At 37.4% G+C, this 18,037-nt stretch overlaps 1 protein-coding gene across 3 annotated transcripts in view; it reads right to left on the bottom strand.

Moving 5' to 3' along the window:
- ATF2 (activating transcription factor 2) overlaps nucleotides 1-7,415 on the bottom strand; it is a 116,827-nt gene extending 109,412 nt beyond the window's left edge. For 2 of the 3 annotated variants that reach the window (XR_003569435.1, XM_027866013.1), the window contains exons 1-2: nucleotides 7,259-7,415; nucleotides 3,396-3,444 (exon numbers count right to left, since the gene is read on the bottom strand). The gene's annotated coding sequence lies outside the window, so the exon portion shown is untranslated. The remainder of the gene's footprint in view (nucleotides 1-3,395; nucleotides 3,445-7,258) is intronic. The other variant, XM_027866012.1, reaches the window with a different exon arrangement.
- Between the last annotated feature and the right edge of the window lie 10,622 nt (nucleotides 7,416-18,037).

The raw sequence follows: 18,037 nt of genomic DNA, 5'->3' as shown, positions 1-18,037 counted from the left end.
TATTCATCATCCTGCAGTCAACCAGGTGATGAGCTAAACTGGTATTTGGACAATTTAGCTAAATTGGTCATAGGCAGGCCCCTACTTCCAGCTTGGTAAAACCTGTCAGAGTTTTTATGCTACTAGCATAGTATTCAAGGACTCTTAACAGTTGCCACCATGGTTATAATGAGAAATCAGAAAAGAACTTCAGTGGAGCAAAATTTCAGGAAGATATATCTTATTCTAAAACTGTTTCTAAAAAACAAACCCTGACATTAAATTCAGTGATAAATTATGTGAAATTATACAGACTTTGAAGACCTGTACCTATAGAAATTAAGATGTTCAAATGGTAGCAGCATCAAAAAAGATGAAGTCACAAGTTTAAAAAAAAGGTTCATATGAATTCATTTTAGGACTGATTCATAATAACTTGGGGTTATTAGCCTTCTTATGCTGTTCTTAAACAATACACTCCATCCCCCAGTTCTGCATTTTCATTGACTGTCCCCCATACCTGAAATTCTCTCCCTCCTCAACTCTGCCTCCAAGTCTCACCTAAAACCCTACCTTCTACAAGAAACCTTTCCTGGTCCCCCTTAACCCTTAGAAGGACTAAGAGTGTCAACTGACACAAGAATTTCATTATCATTTTACTTTGAAATAAAAATGTTCACACTATTTTCTTTGTCTTATGGATAAAAAAACGCACAGTATCAATTGATGCAGCTTGGTCCTTCAAGGAACTCTAAGTTCTGGTCCTTCTAGTGCTTTCCTTCCATTTATTATCGCCAGTTTATCTTCACTACAGCTTGTTTGAAAGTGTTGCTTTCAGGTTGTCTCCTGCTTCACGTGAACTCCTTGAGAGCAAGAACTGTCTTGTATTTCTTTATATCCCCAGTACTTAGCACAAAGCCTGGCACATAGTAGATGCTTAATAGTTGCTTGTTAACTAACTAAAAATGTTTGGAAGCAATTTCTAATCATTTGAGGTTAACCTCATGAAAGACAATCACAAACTCCCAAAGTGGCAAGGCAGAAATAAGCTATTCATCAGAGAATTCTGAAAGAAACTGAAAAGGACCTTGGAGACCATACAACATAAAAGTTGTACTAGGCACTATAAAGTTTAGGCAATACAATAGGGTTATGAGACAAACACAGTTGTAAATAAATATATTAAATATAACAATACATACTAAAGCAATACAGAATATTTAACACATGCTATACATCTAGATTTCCTTATTTTATAAAAGAGGGGAAAACTGAGATACAGGTCTAAATCAATGTGAATCTTTTTATCACATAAATATTTCCAAACTAGGAAAAGATATTAAGCAGAAGTTAAAATGAAATTTCCTTAAACAGAAAATTCATTATAACAGTACATGTGAGAATAAAAAAAAAATTGTTTCAAGGGATTTTCCCAGATCACCACAACTATTTCCTCATCCATGAAAATGAATTAACTGCCAAGAATTGTGTGAGATACTTTCAGAAGTTTAGTTTAAGAAGTAATAGTCTTCAAGAAACATATGATCTACTGGAGATATAAACAAATGAATGTACTAAATAGAACAATTTATACTTAACATGGAACATTTAACAAATATTGCACATTTCAATTTTAGTGCCTAGCACGGGATTGTGAGTTTAATAAGTGTGTAGAAACAACAGTAATATTTAACAAATACTATAAATACCATATTTATTTAGAAGATCAGCTAGGTACAAAAAGGTACTGGTCTGATTTTAATCACTAGAAATTTTAGATAATGTGAATTTTGGCCATTTGTAGCTATTTAAAAAACTGTTCAGAGTTTTATATAATAGCTGGGAAAAGACAAAAGACTGCCAGAAAAAAATTAACTTCAAGATTAAGAAGTAGTAGAGGACCACTATACATGCTAGGGGTGTGAGGGAGTTGGAACAAATTTAATCTGTTACTATGGAAATAAAATTCATTCTTTAACAAAAGGTCAAAGAATCAGTCATGAAAAATTTAAGTCATACATAGGATGAGGGGAATATGTACTTCTACATGAACACACACTTACAAAAAGTATTCCATAAATAGGGCTTTAAATGTGCATCTACAAAAATGACTTTTTGTATGTCTGGACCTGTGATTTTATCAATATAGGGAACTCAGCGTAGAAAATTTCTTTAATGATATAGACCTTCAACAGTCAGGAACATAAAGTCTTCAAGCTAGAGTTCTTAACCTGTGAACATTTTAAAAAAACACTTAGATAGTTGTTTATCAGTATTGTTTTTTCCCTTTGTAATCCCATGTATTTTGTATTATACATTTAAAACCATTCTGAGAGAGGGTTTGTTTGTTCACCAGAATGCCAAAGGGTCCATAACATAAAAAATGTTAAGAGCCTCTTAAAGGCTGCCTCTTAGGGTACTAAGAGGTTAAGTGGTTTCCCAAGGTCACACAACTAGTGGGCGTCAGAGGCAGGACTTAAACCCAATTCTTCCTAAATGCAAGGCTAGTCCTTTGTCTGCTTTAGTACACTGCCTATCATATAAATACACAATAAAATATCATGACACTCATTTAGCTTCCAAATACTGAAAATTACTTGTTAACTACCGGATTTTGTAATTATCTTTACAAAATCTATTTTTAAAAAAATAAAAAATAAACTAGGTGAGAATTTAAGGTGGTAGCATAATGGGAATTTTTTTTAACTATATAAAATTTAATAAAAAAGTACTGCCCCAAACCAAACACAACCTATAAAAAGAAGACTGAAGCCAGCAATTAATAGACTAGAAGTAGGAAAGGGTATTCAGAAAGAATAGTCAGATTTAATCATTTTTTAAAATGGCATCTTATGGCACAATGTTCAACATTCAGAGAGTCCCAGAGTTGGAAGATCTCAGCCTATTAAGTCCAATTAGTACCAATTATTAAAAATGGACTAGCCCATTAAATCCAACTAGTTAACTAGAGAACATGAATCTTCTCTACAACATACCTGACAAGTGGTCACTCAGCTTCTTCCTCAAGGTTTCCAGTGAGGAACCTACTTGCTCCCAACAAAGCTCATTCCACTTTTGGATAGCTAACAGCACATTTTCCTGTACATCCAGCCTAAATCTGTCTCTTTTTAACTTCTATCCACTGTTCCTGATGTTGGGGACAATCAGAACAAGTCTAAACTCTCTTTAACATCATAGTCTTTGAAATTCTTAAAGCCCATATGTCTTTCTCTTCTTATAGACTATACATTCCTTGAGGTCTGGGACTGTTTCATTTTTTTCCCTTCTATCCCCATCACCCAGCATAAATGCCTACTGCACAGTAGGAGTTTAATGTTGATTGGCTGAACAAATCAACCACTTTATTCAACCAGTCTTCATATGAATGAGCCAAGAGATTGCACTATTCTACTTACCAAAAGTTTTTGATAGCATAATCAGATCCTCATAAACGGATTCAACTCCCTTTAAATAAACATAAACAAAAATGTCAATTGTGTCCAAAGACCTGAAGTAATGAAAAGCTGCAAAATGTATTGTATACGTCACGACACTTCTGAGATTAACCAGAGTTGTTAAGGAAGTCGACAGAATAGATGATTTTTTTTTTTTACCCACAGTAACTTGTGTAGAGGGGTTTGCCATCTACAGTAATAAAGTAGTACCCATATGGATGAAAGCAAGGGACCTGAAGGAACTGAAGTATATTATTTTCAAATTTAACTATTATTTTACAAAATATTTCAGGCTTCTAAATGTTTATGTTGTTTTTGTTTATTCACTGCTTCCCAAAAAACAATGAGAGGCAGCACGTTATAGTGCATCCATTATTTCTGTGCATGGAGTTTGGAAGATCCGAGTACATCACTTAACCTCAGTTTCTTCATCTAATGATACCATTAGTACCTATGTCACAGCATTGTTGAAACACTAATGAGATATTTGTAAACTTTAAAGTGCTATATCAATATCAGTTAACTTGCGGTCATATTCTTGAAATCCAAGACTGCTTGACAAGAAATTGAGAAAATGAAGTGAAATGCTCTTAATAGTTACTTCTGTTCTAAATATGGAATACGAATTTTCACTAAGAACAAGAAATTTCAAACTTATCAATCCACCTACAGTTAAATGAACATCGGCCTCAGATCTTATTTATTTCCAATAAAACATTTTGGCATTATTCCTCACAAAAATCTATTCTCCTGCATACTCTACATGGTTTTACAATTCTGTACATTTACAATGTAAATTTTATAATTTATAACTGTTTTTCTTCCTTATATTAAAGTGCATCAAATTATTATTTAAAATATTATTATGAAAGACTATTGTATATTACTTCTGGAAGACACTCTATCACAACTTTTAGGGTAATTATGATCTTTCTCCAAGACAATTAAATAATGAATAAAAGAAATTATAAGATCTGTAGCAGTATATGAGGCTTACTACTACCATCAAAAGGCTTTTCTCCTACATAAGTGACTGTGATAAAGAAAACAGGCTTCTGTCTTTGATATTTATACTATTTCACTTATTGCTTGGATGACAGGCAGTGCAGATATGTAAGAGATTTTTGTAAATGCAAAAGCCTCATTTGGGTTCAAAAACCAAACTTCGCAAATTCAAGATGGAGAAAAGTTACCTGAAATAGAAAAAGGTCTCTGAAAGAGACCTTGCAGCTGTAAGTTCAGTTTGAGTGAATAGAGTGATATGGTGACAGAAAAGGTGATATGATACTAACTTGTGTTAACAAGGGCATAATGATGGTTATAGCTCAACTGTACTGTGCCTTGGTCAGACCGCATGTAGAGTATTGTGTTTAATTTTGGGTGCTGCATTTTAGAAAGGTTATTTATTGATAAACTCATGAACATCAGGATGATGCTACTAGGATTGTGAAGAGTTTCAAGATCATGCCATATATGATTCAGCTGAAGGAAGTGGGAATATTTAAGTTGGAGAAGACCTAGGGAGATACACCATTACCGTCTTCAAGTATCTGAAGAGCTGTCATGTGGAAACAGGATTAGCCTTGTTCTTTTTTGGCTAGAACAAAACTAGAAGCAAGGGCTAGAAGTTAGAGGGCAGATTTAGGCTTAATATAAGAAAAAAACTTGATGAGAGCACTCCAAAAGCCTAAGAAGATGTACTAATAAGTCAGCAGACAAAAATGATGGATGGTCAACTTGAAAGATGGTATAGAAAGGATTCTTGTTCTGGGATGGGATAAAAAAGGTTCTGAGGACCCTTCCAACTCAGACTCTATGCAACAGTCTAGGAAGTATTTTGAGAATAACATCACCTTGTACTTCCTGTCAAAGCAGGGAATAAATAGTAGCAACAGTAGTATGTACATGCTTTAGTCACATGGATGCTTTTTCTTTTTTTTAAAGAAAAATAACTGTGTATCCTTCCATCATTAAACATTTTTTGAGTATCTACTATGGGTCAGTTATTATGCTAGGTACTGGAAATATAAAGACGACAGTAATATCTAAACAACGCAAGATTACATTTTAAAAACTAGAATAGGTTAACAATATAAACTTGGGAAATGCTTACACTTTACAATTCATCAGTCAGTGACTTAGATCAGTATTTTCCTCAACTAAAATAATTCACTTTTTGTCACCTAAAATGAAATAATCACTAAACATTTATTAAGTACCTACTACATGTCAAGTGTTGGGGACAAAAAGGCAAAAATATAACAGTTTAAGTCCTCAAAGAGTTTACATTCTATTGGGGGAAAACAACATATGCACACAGGGACAAAAATAATTGGGATAGGATAAAGGGAAAAGCACCAGCAGATCAGTAAGAACTTCTGTGACTCAATCTTCAAATAAAAAAAATGGCTAATTTTACATACTTCTTAGGAATGCTCAAAGAGTTATGGGCTCTTTGGGTCGAAGTCACAAATATAATCCAATAATCTACAAATGATCCAATGACCTGAATTTCATAGTCCTTAATCCCTGATTCCATAAATTTCTTGGCCTCTAAAATAAACTTTTACTAACAAGAGTTCACTTTTACAATTTTAATAGAACAGATGAGAGTAGTTGGGTGTTTTGTTTTTTTAAATGAGAAGTTGCCTAAAACTCCTGTTAGTAACAATTGTTTAACAAATATGACAAATATGTTCTAATATGAGAAACAAAATGTTCCAAGATTAAATATAGATAGCTTTCGAAATACTACTTGGGTGCAGACATTTAATTATCTCCCCTACATCAAACTTAACAAATTATGGAGTCTATGTTCCTTCAACTACAATAAAAGGCTTGGCTTCAACAAGAATATGGGTAATTCCTGTCACTCCTTTATATTTACATAGTAGCTTTGCTCTTTGCCCCAACAACCTCTTGAGAAGATTTTACACCAGATATGAAGAGCACACAAGTAAGCACACACAAAGGGGGGGTCCCACCTCCACCCTTTCCCTAATCCTCTCCCAGATTTTCAGAAAACACAGAGAACACCAGAGTAATAAGGTAGTCTCCACAGGTGCCCTAGGGCTTTAAAGGAAAAAGGGGGAAAAAGGAAAAAAAAAAACAACCCACCCACAGATCATTCCCTGACAAAGACTTTGCTGTACACCAGCGGAGGTCACTGATGGGGAAACACTGATTCAACCCGCATTCCCTTAAAGAAGGGAGGAAAAAGAACAAGAGAAAAGGCCGGCCCTCCATAAAGCCATTTCTACTAGTAGTAGTACGGTTAGCAACGATGATGCCTACAACCCAGGTCAGTGAGGTGAGCGGGCCCAGCTCCCCTCCTCTTCCATGCCGCCACCTCCTCCATAGCCCCCACATACCAGCCGAATCTAGGGGGACAGAAAAAGGGTATTCCTGCTCCAAGCAGAGAGGAGGTAACTTGGAAGTCCCCCCCCACGGTCACGCCCACCTTCACAGCTGGGGACGCAGCCCCCAGGGGCCTCTCCAAAAGCCGGGAAAGCCCGGAGGCGGGGGGGAGGAGAACTGATGCCGTTATTCTGGGTTCAGGAAAGCGCGCGAGCGGGGAGGAGCCGGAACCGGGCAAGCCACCTACCTAACGGTCCGGTCCTCGAAAGGCCGCAGGGCAGGCGCCACCCAGGCCGCAGAGGAGGCGGAACTGCCATCGCAGCCCGAGGGAACAGGGACCCGGGCCGTGAAGAAGTGGATGGTGGGGGGTGGGGACTGTAGCGAGCGACGTCGCCATGTTAGCGACTTCTTCCCTCGGTGCCCCCCGCCTGCTCCCTTCCGATACCCCGATCCCCACCATCACTCACCTTCCCCGCTCCCCTGGCTCGCGCGCCACCCCCGAATGCGGGGGCCGTGACCACGAGCTCCGGCACCCACGGCTGTTTACAAACTACCCCCGGAGGAAAGGGCTGAACCGCACTTTAAAGGCCACGGGCTCCCACAGGCTTCCGTCCGATATCGCGAGATCTTACTGACAACACTTCCCTCCGCCCCTTCCTCGCGCCCTCCCTCCTATATTTCCCCTCCCTACAGAAACGTCCCCTCCCCTTCCTGCCGCAGGACCAACTCCTGGTCAGGTGGTCCCGGCTGGCTAGACTAAGAGGGTGGGGCAGCAAAAGAGTTGGAGTGGGATTAAAGGAAGAGGAGGAGAATGGAGTAAAGGAGGCTGAGAATGAGAGACGGTCCAGCTCCTGTGATTGGTCGAGGAACGTGAAGGGGCGGGAAGAAGGCGGGAAGAGGAAGGAAGTGGAGAGTTCTCTCTGGTTAGAAAGAGTGCGGCGGCTTGTGATTGGCAGGAGGAGCGTAAAGCGGTCCGGGAGCAGTGGAGTTTGGTAGTCGGCCGCTTGAGCTCCTCGGGGTGGGGGGAGGATTAGGTCAGGCACTGAAGAAGGAGCTGCCCTCTTCTCTGGTTACTCCTCGGGGCGCATGAGACCCTCTTCCCCTTCCCCGGGCGCCACCCTCCAGTCCTCGGGCGCGTGCGCATTCCCGCTCTGCTACCTAAAGGCTCTCTGTCCTCCTCTGCCACATCAGTCAGAGGCGGAGTTTAGGCTGTGGAATGGGTGGTGGTGTTTCTCTTTTAAGTGCCTACACTTAAAGAAAAAGAAAGGCCAGGTAAGAGGTACTTTTGAGAGCTGACCGCCTTGATAATCGATTGCTTAGGCTCGCTTCTGACTAGACCGAAAGCTGCCTGAGGATTTGGACTCTATTTCCCCATAAATGTTAGTCACGTGAGACCCAAGTTGCCTAAACGGCCTGAACTTTACCTGGTCGTAAGTGAAGGTTACCTGCTGATCACCCCTGTTCGAGATATAAGAAGGAAGGGGCTCGTTCTTCCCTTGACGACTAGAATTTGAAAGCTTACCTAGTCCACAGTCGAGATTGCAGATGGTCTCCTCCATTCCTGTTTGTGGGTGGAAGTTATTTTCTTAGGCAATACTAATCCATCACTTTTCATTCCCCTTATATTTTTTAAGTAGGACTCAAATAAGATGTCAGTTTTGGCGTTCTGGATTCTGCGAATTTATCATTTGTCTGTGTGATCTTGGGAAAGTTATTTCCCTTCCTTTGCCCACAATTTCTTTCTTCATCTGTAAAAATGATAGGACTTAGATGAGATCATTTTTAAAGTCCCTTACAGTCCGAATTCTGTAATGCTGTAAATGGCCGCCCTCTCAGCTTTAAGAGTATTTACAAAATGGAGAAAATCACTTTTTAAATTCTGAAAAGTGTACATGTACATTACACAAACACAATTGTATTCCCATTCATTAGTAATCCCACCAAAGAATCACACACAAATTTTAAAATATAGGACTTTTTTCTTCGTTTTTGCTTTGCGCTTTCATGGGATTTAGAATTGGAATAATCCTTAAGTGATCGTCCATTCCAAATTCCTCATTTTTCAGATGAAGAACTGAGACCCAAAGAGGTTAAGAGACTTGCCCAACATCATGCAGAGCAGAGCTGGGATTCAGCTATAGGTCTTCTAACTCCAAATCTAGTATGCTCTTTTCACAATTTAACAGTCGTATTTGCAAATCACCAGGCCGTGGTCATACAAAAAGAAAAATCAAACTCCATACTTCGAGAAGATTACATTCTCCTGGAAGAATAAAACACGAATATGTATAATACCTGCTAATTTAAGGATAAAAAAAAAAAAGGCATAACATTCTAAGTTTTCGTTCAGAATTGTGGAAAGGAAATCGAAATTATAAAATATTGCCCAAACAGTAATTTGATTCATGCTTCGAAACCAATGATTATGTCACTGTCTTTCTTTCTTTTTGGTATGTGCAACACTTTTTTGTAATTATATTTAAATAAAGACCCACCATGCATTTCTCTAATAGCAGATTCAGAAGTGAGTATTGAAGACTTCAAATATATCTTGTTATCAGTTCAGCAAAGTTCAGTTACTAATTTGAAACTAGTAAATGGTTGAATCATGCTTGAAAAAGTTATAGAAAATTGTATATAGAAATAACAACAAAATTAACATTACTGTGACTATTACCTTACAGACATCACTTATAATTCCAATAGACAGAGAAACATCTGTCATCTTTACAGATGGCTTTGTAAAGAATATTGATTTTATTAAATTCACATGAAAGAACTCAGGGCTAGCTTTTCATATGAGTTTCCCTGAAATATGGTTTATAGCTCTACTATTAAATCACAGGTGTGTTCCTGAAGTTCATGAAAAGCAGATGTACCCAGACTTCTTAATGATCATTCCAAAATTCCCTCCACAATATATGGATTTCAGTGATGTTCAGTAATATTAGTCAAGTCTGTTTGTCCAATGGATTATTTAAGGAAATGAGTTAGAAGTATTGGCACTGGTCTGAAAAGTATGATTGCCCCCCTAGTGAAACTTCTGAACTTTTTATTACTTGCACTTTCTAGAAGAGCAAATTTATTTCAGTATTCTCTAGTCAGTTTTTTCTTCTTAATGTTCACTTTTTAAACAATTTCTAATGGCATGAAAAAAAAACAGTGGACTGGGAGTCAGGAAATTTGGGTTTTAGTTCTGGTTTAACCAATGTAATTGACTTGAAACAAGTTGAACACAGAATATTTATCTGTAAAGTAAGGGAGGGTGAGGAGTTAGACCAATTTCTGAGTTCCTAACCATAGCTACAATTCTATCATTCTGTTTTAAAGCAGATTAAATTATTAATATTTAATATGACATGCACTCTAAAATTATCTTGGTTTATTAATGTACCCAACAAAGTAAAATCTAAATTGATGTATGGATATTCATAGATTATATTTCAGAGGTAAAAAATGTGCAGTTCAGTAATGGTATCTGGCATTAAAAATAAGGTTGTAATGGCACTGGACCTTTTAACAGATTTCTGGCATGCATACATGTACATGAGCCAACTCAATCCTCTTTTAAAACTAATTTTCAATACACTAAAGAAGGATGCCAGATTATTAATGCTTGAACATTAAAAATTAAAATTATGGTAACTTCCCAAATTTAATAGCAAACATCAAACTGTATCATTAAAATTAACTGTTTAAAAAAACAACAACAAATTCACATCCATAGCCTTCATCTATCAGAGATTGAAAGTATTCACTGTAAAAATACTAATCTACCAAATGCAAAGTAAATGCAGATCATAAGCAAGTCTGGAATGAATCATTAAAATAGTGCCTCTTTACTCTCCCCAACATTTTACATAAGAGAAAGGCAGTTGTAATCAGAACAAGAAAATTTCAACAGAGAGGATATAGCATAAGTGTATCTTATTTTACACAGTGGCTATGTTCCTGAAAACTTTCTTGTGCATTTAATTTTTGTGAATCAATCATTTTCTCATTGACATACATTAAAGTTTTGAGATGCTTTATCTTCATTTCTGATTAATCTTCAGTTGGCAGTGACTCCTAATATTTTGGCTTTAAAATTCTCTTGCTCTCCTAACTCAACCTCCCTGCCAAGTAGTTAATGATTTACTTAAATGCACTAAGGGAGCTTTCTATTTAAGGGAAATCTTCCATGAATCCTTTCAGAAAGAGAATACTTCCATAACATGAATAATTATCTCATGATAGCTCTTTTATAAATTAATTTTTTTAATATCAGGCTTTCTAAAAATTAGAAAAACTATGGCACATCAGAGGAATGATAGAAAATAAAGATGAACAGTTTGTGAGGGGAAAAGACCCAAGTAGCAGCCAATTAGGTTGCAGATACTAGTATCAGAATCCTTTTCCTATGACCTGTTCAAATGCTTTTTCTTTCAGTATCCTTTCTCAGTTATCAGTCAATGACTTTTGCTTCCTTATCCTCTAACCTCAGTAGCTCTTACACCTCCTCTCATTCACTTCTTTCCATCTGTAGTTTACGTCTTCAAGAACCCTATTTTCCCTGCTTTGCTCTATGACTAGCCCCCCCCTTTTTTTCCTAGCTTGGTCCATAAATAATCCTGGTGCCAGAGTCCTGGACTTGGAGCAATAGAAATGGACCTCAAATCTTTGCTTATTAGTACCCTAGTAACCTTGGCCAAGTTATTTAACCTCTTTGGGCATTTTTACTCTTCTGTAAGATGAGTTGGGGCTGGGGAAAGAAACCAAATGACTTCTAAGATTCTCTCTGTATAATCTTAATCTGATCTCACTTATTGCTAAAGAGTTATAAAGAGTCAGATAATCAAGGCAGCTAGGCGGCTAGAGCACCGGCCCTGGATTCAGGAGGACCTGAGTTCAAAACTGGCCTCAGACATATAAAACTAGCTGTATGACCCTGGGCAAGTCACTTAACCCCATTGCCTAGCCAAAAAAAAAAAAAGAGTCAAGTAATTTTGCTTTATGAACCAGGTGAGGTTGCTGGGTCCCAGATATTCCTAATACACTAAGTAAAGTTGCTTGACAATGACCCACCACTCTGATGTAATGATTTTCATTATTAGATGAAATCTAATGGCTTTTTCTCAGTCTTCATCTTTCTTAACCTCCCTGCAGCCTTTGACACTGTTGATGACCCTCTTCTCCTTGATATTCTCTTTTCTCTAGGTTTTTGTGACTGATTCTCCTCCTACCTGTCTGACCTCTCTTTTTCTGTCTGCTTTGCTGGCTCTTCATTCTTGTCATACCCAGTAACTGCGAGGGTCCCCCAAGACTCTGTCTTGGGCTGCCTTCTCTTTTCTGTATATATTATTTCTCTTGGTAATCTCATTAGCTCCCATGTTTTCAATTATCTCTATGCAGATAGATGACTTTAGATCCACTGGACTAACTTCTCCACCAACCTCCACTCATCCATCACTGCCTGTTGAGAATCTCAAACTGGATTTTTTGTGGACATCATAAACTCAAAACATGTACAAAATTGAACTCATTGTCTTTACCCCCATCCCTTCCAGTCTTAACTTTCCCATTACTGTCTAGAATACCACTATCCTCCCACTCATCCAAGCTCACAATAGAAGTGTTGACCTTGACTCCTCCCTCTCACTCCCCCTCCCATTTTCTAATCAGTGGTCCCATGTCAACATTTCTACATTGATAACATCTCTTTTAACATATCTTTTCTCTCCTCTGACACTGCCTGGTTCAGGCCTTCATCAACTTATGCCAGCTTTTGCAATACAGCCTTTTGATTGGTCTTTCTGCTTCAAATCTGTCTTTATTCCAGTTTGTTCAAATAATCTCCTTACCCAATTAATTACAGTGGCTTCCTATTATCTCTAGGATCCAATATAAAAATCCTCTGTTTGGCTTGCCCTTTGTGACCTGACCGCTTGCCATCCATCCCAGTCTTCTTACACTTTACTCCCCTATAATTATTCAGTGACCCAGTGACCCTGCTCTCCTTGCTATTCCTTGAACATGACATCCTATCTCCCAACTCTGAGTTTTTTGCTGGCTGTGCCCCATCCCTAGAATGTTCTCCTTCATTTCTGTCTCTTAACTTCAGGTTTCAGGTAAAGTCCATCCTATCTTCTGCAAGAAAGCTTTCCTAGTCCTCCTTAACAAACTTAGTACCTCCCCTCTGCAATTTACTCCTAATTTTTCCTTTATACATATCTTGTTTATACATAGTTGTTTGCATTTTGTCTCCCCCATTAAGACTATGAAGGTCTTTGAAAGCAGGGACTATTTTTTGCCTTTCTTTGTACTGAGAGTGCTTAGCATGGTGTCTGATACATAGTAGGAGTTTAATAATTGCTAGTTGACTAGAGCAGAAAAGGTTTATAATACCTTTAATGGGAAGTGAGAAAGGGAATCAATTTGGGTGGAATAAAAGGTTTGCCTTGCTGTGTGAACATAGATAATATGTAAAATGGGGGTAGAACTGGATGAAATCAAGAGAAGTTTCACATATGTAAGAGGTAACATGAGTTGAATTTTGAAATGATCTAGGGATTCCAAAAGGTAAAATTGAGGAGGGAGTGTATTTGAGGCAGGGGGAACTACTTGTTTGAAGACAAAGGTGAAAATACTATAGTATAGTATATTATAAAATAGTATAGTATAGTATAGTAGAAAATACTTTTTAGTGCCAAACAGAGTACTTTATATTGGATCCTAATTGGGAGCCACTGGAACTTTTGATCAGGGCATTGATGATGGAAAAACCTGTATTCCAGAAACAACATATTGGGAGCTTAGTGGACAATACACTTTAGAGAGGAGACATGAAGCAGCATGACCACATAACACCTTGTCTTCAAGGAATTAGATTTTATAGATATGCCACACACTATGCCTCTTGTTTTGCTTTTTGCTTTTTTTAAAAAATACATATGAATTTGTCCCCTGCTTAAAACCATTTATTTTTATTCTGGTGTGGAAGGTAGATAATGTCTAAGATCCCTTCTTAATGTGATTGGACATAAACAGTGGTCAACTGGTACAATACATTTGCTGTATCCCATGTGCCTCATGTGGTGGATTTTGTTTAGAAGATGGGTTTAGTACCCTGTCTTGATATTTGGTTATAGGACTTATTTGCCTTAAGGACTATAGATAATATCTTAGATACTAATATATGGTCTCATAAGCCTTCCAGAACTCTGAATTCCTATCTTGTTCAGGAAGATTAACTCTAGGTTTACATGAACTGATATTGAAATAAACATACAAGTTTAGAGTTAGAGAAGACCTCAATAGCATTCCAGTACAATCCTTACCTAGAAAAGAAGTCACTTTACAATATCCTTGAAAATTGGTCATTGAGCTTAAAAGACCCTGTTAAATCTGATATTGTTTAATTTGGTCCAATGTGCTAAACTGTCAAGATATTTTTAGAATGTTACTATTATCTCTTGTGTTTGCTATCCCTCTCAGCTTTGTGTCATATGTTGATTTGAGAATCACTACTCTCTCTGCCTAAAGGCAGAGTCATTGATATAAATATCCAGAATAGTGCTAAGTACAGTTCCCTAGAGCATTCCACTGGAGATGTCTTTCCAAGTTGACATTGAACCATTAATGTTTATTCTTTGGATATGGAGGAGATAGTCCCTTGGTACTTTGCCCTGGTCGGACTACATCTGGAATATTGTGTTTAGGAAGAAACATTGAGAAGTTGAGAAGGGCCCAGAAGAGGTCAACCAACAATATGGGGCAAAGAGGAGTACTTCATTTAAAAATATGAAAATAATGAGATAATAATAGCAGACATATGAAGATTCATTAAAAAAAAAAAGCTAGAGATGTAAAGCATAGAGAAGAGATGGATTGAGAAGGCAGAGCCAATATGCAGAGTAAAAGTCCTCCTAAATTCTCCTGGGTTCTTCTAAATTCCCCTCCAAACAACATTAAATAACACCTCAAAATGAATTTTGGAGTAGTAGAACCATCAAAAGGATAGAATGGAACAATTTTCCAGCCCAACACATCTTAGAAGGTTGGCAGGAAAGGTCTTACTCAGCGGGGTGAGAATGGAGCACCATGTAATGCTGGCCACTCTGGCAAGTTAGCAGCGAGGCCCTGGGCTCCTGCACCAAGCTGGCAGTATGGCCATGCCCAGTGCAAGCCAGCAACAGGCCTGCCTTGGCAACTGAATTAGCAGCAGTGACTTCTGGAGCTCTCATCCCACAGACAGTAATGGGGTCAAACAATTGATAAGAAGGAAATTAGAGAAGATCCTTTTCTGGCACTGGGTGCAGGGCTCTGTTATATTGCCTATATACAGTTCTGGGTTGCAGTCCCAGGGCAAGGAGGACTAGCAGGAGCAGGGACCCTGGTCATAGTTCCAAGGTGGAAAAGAGTGCTTGTGGTTGCTCACAGACTAGAGCACAGACCAGGAGAGCATTGACCACACCTCTCCTTTGACCATACCACCTTGGGAGAACTGAAATGTAAGATCCCCCATAACTAGCTTTGAACACAGCAGCATGAAAAGCCTGAAGCTTGGGACAGTGCTACCTCCACCCCAGGAGCACAGCCCCACTTTAACATAAAGTTAAAAGTTTAAAAAAAAGAAAGAATGAAAGAAGGAAAAAGGGCTGGAAAATGAGCAAACATCAATAAAAGAACCTGATCATAGAAAGTTACTGTGGTGACAGGGAATATCAAAACACAAACCCAGAAGACAATGAGATTCAAAGAAGCTACATGCAAAGCTTCAAAAAAACATTGGTCTCAGGCCCTGGAAGAGCTCAAAAAGGATTTAAAAAATCAAATAAGAGGGGGCAGCTAGGTGGCGCAGTGGATAGAGCTCTGGCCTTGGAGTCAGGAAGACCTGAGTTCAAATCCAGCTTCACACACTTGACACTTACTAGCCGTGTGACCCTGGGCAAGTCACTTAACCCAGATTGCCCCACCAAAAAAGCAAAAAATAAATAAATGAACAAAAATCAAAAATCAAATAACAGAGGCAAAGGGGAAATGGGGAAAAGAAATGAAAGTGATACAATAAAAAATCAACAGCTTGGTAAAAGAAGAACAAAGAAATACTGAAGAAAATAACACCTTTAAAAGCAGAATTGGCCTAATGGAAAAAGAGGTACAAAAATTCACTGCAGAAAAGTACTCCTTAAAAAAAAGTACTCCTTATAAAGTAGAATTGGCCAAATGGAAGAGGAGGATACAAAAGTTCACTGAAAAAATAATTCCTTAAAAATTAGAATTGGGCAAGTAGAAACTAATGACTCCTCAAGACATCAAAAAACAATAAAACAAAATCAAAAGAATGAAAAAAAATAGAAGAAAATGTGAAATATCTCCTCAGAAAAACAACTGACCTGGAAAATATATTGAGAAGGGACAACTTAAGAATTACCAGACTACCTGAAAGCCAACATCAAAAAAATAGAAGAGGTGGATAAGAACAGACATAATATCTGTCTTCAAGTATCTGAAGGACTGTCATATAGAAATAGTTATTGGATTTCTGCTTAGTCCCAGCGAACACAACTAGGAGCAATGGAGGAAAGTTGGAGAATGGCAGATATCAATTCTATGCAAGGAAAAACTTGCAGAGAATTAGCAGTATGGAAAAGTGGGCAGTTTCAGAAGGTTTCCCAATTGGAAATTTTTAAACATAAGCTGAAGGAGTATGTTGTATAAGGGATTCTTGTTTATGTACAAATTGAACTAAGTGGAATTTGAAGAGACAAGCACCTTCTAACTCTGAGATTGTATGATCTATGAACCACATTATAATCGAAAGTAATAATACAGATATACCTCAATATACAAAATAAGTCATTTCTGAAAATGTACATTAAATGAAATTTAATGTATTGGTCATTTCCCCACTTAAATTTTTATATAATATTTTACTTTTTGTCAATTACATATTAAAACAATTTTTTAAACATTTTAAAAAGAAGTTTTGAGTTTCAAATTCTATCCCTCCCTCCCCTTCCCCGTCCTAGAGATGGTAAGCAATCTGCTATATTTTATACATGTGCAATCACGTAAAACATTTCCGTACTAGTTATTTTGTACAAGAACGCTTGGAAAGAAAGAGAAAGAGTGAGCATGCCTCAGTCTGTATTCAGATAGTATCAATTCATTCTCTGGAGACGGATAGCGTACTTCATTATGAGTCCTTTTGGATTGTCTTGGATCATTATATTGTTGAGAATAGCTAAGTCATTCACAATTCTTCATCATACAATATTGCTATTACAGTATACAACATTCTCCTGGTTCTGCTCACTTCACCTTACATCAGTTCATGAAGTCTTTCCAAGTTTTTCTGAAGTCATCCTACATGTCATTTCTTATAACACAATAATATTCCATCACAATTATATACCACAACTTGTTTTTAAGCCATTTTTGAATTAACAGGCAATCCCTTTAATTTCCAGTTCCTAGCCACCACAAAAAGAGCTGCTATAAGTATTTTTGCATAAATAGGTCCTTTTCCCTTTTTTTTTAATGCCATAGACAAATTTTAAAATTTAAAATATGATTCAATGGGAAAAAATTGCTCTGTGAACTCAACCTAAAGCTTTTAAATGAGGAAAGGAGATCTGGCTCAATGATATTGGGTAGTACTCTGTCAATATTTTGCTATTATAGTTTCAAAGGCAACATGACATAATAGATTGAATTCTGGGTTTGGAATCAGGAATATCTGGGTTCAGATATGCCTCTGAACATGTGCGTGTGACTGGTCAAGTCACTTAACCTATATATACTATTATGTTTGGTATTCAAAAAGGCATAATTTATTCAGTTATAAACTTACTATTTTAATTTACATTTGTGTTTAAGTTTTGTTATAAATGGAACTATAAGCCACCAGGATATTAATGTGTCATCTCAGTTTTTGCTGATTTATGAGAACAGGAAAAACATAAACAGAAGACAACCCTTAACATGATAATATAATTAAAGTATTACTGAGTCATTAAATTTAAAACTGAAAAGAGTAGAACCATAAAGATCATCTAGTCCACCGTTCACTTTTCAGATCATGAAGCTTATGTCCATAAGGCATCTAGTCAGTGTCAAAGCTGTCAGTGCAGGTCTCTAAATTTGCTCTCCAGTGTTGCCATATTTTTAAAATTTATTGTCAAGCAAATATTGGTAGAGACAACAAATGTTGATAGTACATACTGGTCTCCTTGGTTAAGAAGATAATAAGGTTGGAAAAACTC

The sequence above is a fragment of the Vombatus ursinus genome, unplaced genomic scaffold, assembly GCF_900497805.2.
Source record: "Vombatus ursinus unplaced genomic scaffold, bare-nosed wombat genome assembly UNPS02014779.1, whole genome shotgun sequence".
Lineage (NCBI taxonomy): Eukaryota > Metazoa > Chordata > Mammalia > Diprotodontia > Vombatidae > Vombatus > Vombatus ursinus.
This window is presented reverse-complemented; position numbering and strand designations above follow the sequence as displayed.